Source organism: Geospiza fortis, unplaced genomic scaffold (assembly GCF_000277835.1).
Source record: "Geospiza fortis unplaced genomic scaffold, GeoFor_1.0 scaffold98, whole genome shotgun sequence".
In the NCBI taxonomy this organism is placed as follows: Eukaryota; Metazoa; Chordata; class Aves; order Passeriformes; family Thraupidae; genus Geospiza; species Geospiza fortis.
The window spans coordinates 6,532,839-6,537,395 of NW_005054306.1; the positions used below are offsets into that span (position 1 = coordinate 6,532,839).

Consider the following 4,557-nt stretch of genomic DNA (forward strand, 5'->3'; position numbering starts at 1 on the left):
TTTCTATGGGAACAGAAGTTAATGTTCTCACTATAGGAGTGATTCTAGAGTAGAAACCCCAAGGTCTCCTCTTTTTCATACCAACCTGCAATTTATCTCCTCTTTTTGCTCAAGCAGACGCATTTCCCCTACATCCCTGCAGCACCTGCCACTTGGTGCACCTTGCAGACTATGGTCCAGGATTGCTGTCACTGTGAATAGGTCAGAGGATGGGAGTGTGGGCTTTGCCAGGACAGTGGCATCTGCCCAGGGCAGCGAGATGGAGCTGGATAGGGCACTGCTCCCTTCTGTCATAGCTGCTGTTCTACAGCTCTGTGGGGACAGCAGCTCAGCAGAAGTGTGAGTCAACATTCAAGTCAGCACAGGAAGAGAAGCATTAGCTGTTCAAGCGGTGTTCATTGCTCAAACTACTATTCCTTACCCTCTAGTAACCAACTAGTAGTATCTTATAAATGTTATCCTTCCATGGGCCATCACTGGAATTATGCTGGATTTGAGCTAGAATTTGAGATCTATATCCTCCTGATGGGCATTATTGAAAAGCCATGATAGTGTTTGGGTTCCCCTGCACTAAGGATTAAAATGGTGAATGCTGCAGAAATACATGAGCTAGAGCAAAAGAAGTGATGGGACACAGAAGGGACCCACTGGCCATATATTGCCTGCATGTCACAGAAGACAGGACATGGGATTTAGGAAGGAAAATATTGTCTCAGCACTGGTGGTAATTTTCAAAATCTTCCACTGAAGCATAGCAATACAAAGCTTCAGTCTTAGGTCTGGAGACAGTGTGGAGACAGTTTCTCTTGGCACACTGACAGAGGGATATAGCTTACAGAGGTGAATCCAAGGATGTGTGACCATCTCCAATAGGAGACAGGCTGCTCCAAAGTCAACACCTTCCTCCTTAGTTTCATTGTTCACACTATTTCTTAACTTGTTTTGGGAAGGCTATGGTTACATGGCCATCTGTTTTACTGAAATAAGAAAGAGGGGGAAGCATTATTTTGAGTAGGAGGACTTGTTTGTGTCTGGTTTTTTTTTCAGTTTTCTACATCTTACTCTCTGTCTCAACATTATTTAAGTTCCTTATGTCCTGTAATTCCTGCCCTGGATTAATTGTGGTTGTTCTGTCCCTTGTTATAATGCTCTCCTTTGTCCCAGCTGACCAGATACCAATCAGAACCAAGCAGATATCCCATTTCCACTTGGCTTTGATGTTATTTACTTGCCTCCAAGTACTGTTTTTTCTCAAGCAGTATCTTGCATTACCTTGGTAAAAGAGAAACCATGCTTTTCCAGTCTTTCCCTTCTGGTGTAGACATCCCATTCAGAAATCAATCACGGTTTAATCAGGGTTCTCTGCTTGGCAAAAGAAGTGGCTGCAATATGCTTAGTAGTAGTGAAAGTGCAGGAGGAAATTTTAAACATCAGCAATAGAGCTGGGCTAAGCTGGCCTTTGTATAACCTCCAGCTGGCCAGCTCTTCAAATGCTGGGGCAGAAACATGGATCTGGTTTCCATTTTTGTTTTCCCCCTGAGAACTTATGTCTGAATGCTGTCAGCATGGAGTTTATACTGTAGCCCCATCAGCAGTGGCAGTAATACAGATCTTTCTCCCTTGTCCAACAGTGGTTTTCAGAAAAGTAGGAATGTGACATCTCTGAGGCTGTACTGCACTGTCTGGCCTTGCTCAAATAGGCTGGGTTCAGAGGCTGAAGGACTGGGCAGACAGATTATGTAAATCTGTTTTTCCTAAGAAACTCAATTTAAAAGTACCAGAAAATGTTACTGCGCATTCTTCTCCACTTAGGATAAGACTAGGAGAACAAACATGATGAATAGGAGTTATGGCTGTTATATGAGCTGTTCTGGCAGTGTCAGAATGGTGGAAATTTTGTCCAGTCTATGTAGGCATGTTTAGTTTTCCTCAGACTTTTGGAAAATACCATTCTGGATGATATATTATTGTTATTGTCCTTCTTAAATAATTTGAGGGCACATGTCTTCTGATCAGGAGGGTGAAAAGAAGCAGGAGTCTTGATGTTGCCTGACTTTGGAGCCTTGCATGTTAGGAGAGTCCTCTGCCATAACATTTTATTTCATCAGGAAAGAGGGCTTTTCCAAAGAGGTATCTGTAAGGTAAGTAAAATGGGCCTCTCCTTAGACCTCCTCAGTAATCTAGGTGCCAAGACTGACATGTAAAATTTCTGGAAAAATATGTTTTCTGTCACTGACGGATTCATCAACATGTTGGAAAGTTAAATCTGGCATTGGCAGCTTAATTCTTTCAGCAGTATAATCTGGATTTCTTTTGACTTCTGCTGGCATGGCATTGACTCTAAAATAGCTTTAGAATTAAAAAAAAAAATCTTAATAAGTTTTCTCTAGTTTTTGTGGCAATGTTGAGTAAAATCTAAGCCTTACCAGAAAACAAAAGTAAATGTTTTTAGCATGCGCACTAGCTGAATAAAAGAAATATGATTTAAAATGTCACTGGCTATTTTTTTTAGAATGCTAGGAGATTAAGGAGACTGACATTTTAAATTTCTTCTTTACATTAGTGGGATCCTCAATAGTCCAAATATCCCAGGATACAATTATAAGAAAGTCTACTGGTAATTGATATATACATGGAAGGGACATGTAATTAAGAACTCTGGTCCTTTCTCATCTATTAAAGTAGTCATTTTATGTCGCACAATAAAGTACAGCCATAACTGAGTTCCCATTTGTGTCAACTAACAGAGGTTGAGCCGTTTGTCATAACAACCCGTGTGGACAGGCATGCTGCTCATTAGCAGAGCATCCCTAATGGCTATATCCTGGAGTAGGTTTACATTTTAAAATAAACAGAGGGGCACTGGGTAACAGCTAACTATAACAATCACCCAAAATAATCTGGGAACTACACTGTTGTGGAGACTAGCAACAGCAAACAAACGCACATTAATATTTTAGTAGAAATAGATGAGCATTAATGGTTTTGCCTGTAAAAATTAAAAGCTGGTATTAAGTAAACCCCCTTGGTTTTCCATGGGTTGGATATCTAGATACTGTCTAAAATCTTATGGGAAATTTGTCCTTATATTTGAACCTTATTTCCTTTTTTTAGAGGGGACAGAGGATATTGATGTGGTTTCTGGCATTTTATCTCCGACTGGCCCCTAGAGCACTCCCCACCAGAAGGGTGTTTTGGCCAAGGAGATCTGTGCTCGTGATTCTTTCCATATGCCGCTGGCTCGTCCCGTTCCCGTGCTGAGCAGAATGATGTAATCAGAGTCACACATTGTGCAGAAATAACACTTCAGTCAGACTCTCTGGTTTGGACAAAGCAGCAAAAAACTCTTTTCTTTACTAAGCCCACCTTACAAACAAACGCCTTGGGATTTCACAAATTCTGCACCCTTCTTGTAGCAAGAGACAGGTTCCAATTTCCAATGGCCAGAAAGAAATTTCTGTGGGTTTGTTTTTGGGTGTTTTTGCACATAGTTGATGCCCCATTTTTAAAGACAAGTATGTTACCAATGTGCAGTAAGGTGTGGGATTTAACATTGATTCTGTGGGTTTCACAGGGCAGATAATTACCGTCAAGCACATGCAGACATTCCAGGGAAATAGAAGCAACTAAGGAGAAGCTAACAGGAGGCTTTGGAATAACAAATCTGTGACCTTTCTGCTGCTTTCTTATACACTAGCAGTCATGTATCCTTCTGTTTGTCACTGCTTATTAAAAAGTATTGGAGCATCCTATGGGACCCTTGCTGTTAGTATCCAGATAGTGGTTGATGTTGAACAATACAGATTACAAGGTAAACATAGATATGTGTAAATAATTAAACTTGTGGATAATGATTTAACTAAAATGAATTCATATATGCCAAGTTGAAATAAAGCAAGTCTCTGTGCTGACACCGGAAATTTATAGCATCTGTTTGACTCCCAATAATCAATTAGCAATCACATTCAAAGAAAACTCAGGGGGGCTTTGGAAGACTGTGGAATAAAAGTTAGTATAAAAGAAGTTTGGAGGATGCTGGTACGCTGTCTCCTACAGAGAGGGGAAAAAAGAAAAGGGAGGGTAGGAGGATGAATTTGATATCTGGAATATATATTTTGTTAGTAAGTGAAATATCAAACCCTTATGGTATTTTTATCTTCTCCATATGTAGTGTTTGAAAATAGAAATTGTGCATGTCTATGAAATTAAATGGCTAGCTGGATTTTGGAGAGCTCCTTTAATATCTAAATTGGTATAGAAGATAAATTGGTGCTGATGTTCTGTGGTAGCTACTGGGAGCTCACTTTGTGGCATGACTGGTATAAAAATTTGCTAAAACAATCTCCTAAAAAAATAACATAATTAAATGCTATGTCTGCTTAACATGACACTGAGAACAACTGAAACAGAGTCAGTTCTAGTTTATTAATGTGTCAACACAGAAGCATCATAAAAACAAGCCCTGTGTGTGAAGGACTCTCTTGTAATCAAAGCCAAAAATGAGAGAAGATCTGAAAGAAGCTTTAGAAGCATCAGAATGATGATCATAGACCTATG

General features: G+C 39.9%; 1 protein-coding gene across 1 annotated transcript in view; it reads left to right on the forward strand.

Annotated features, from left to right (window-relative positions):
- DSE (dermatan sulfate epimerase) overlaps positions 1–4,557 on the forward strand; it is a 34,558-nt gene that overhangs the window by 13,707 nt on the left and 16,294 nt on the right. The gene's annotated exons all lie outside the window — the stretch shown is intronic.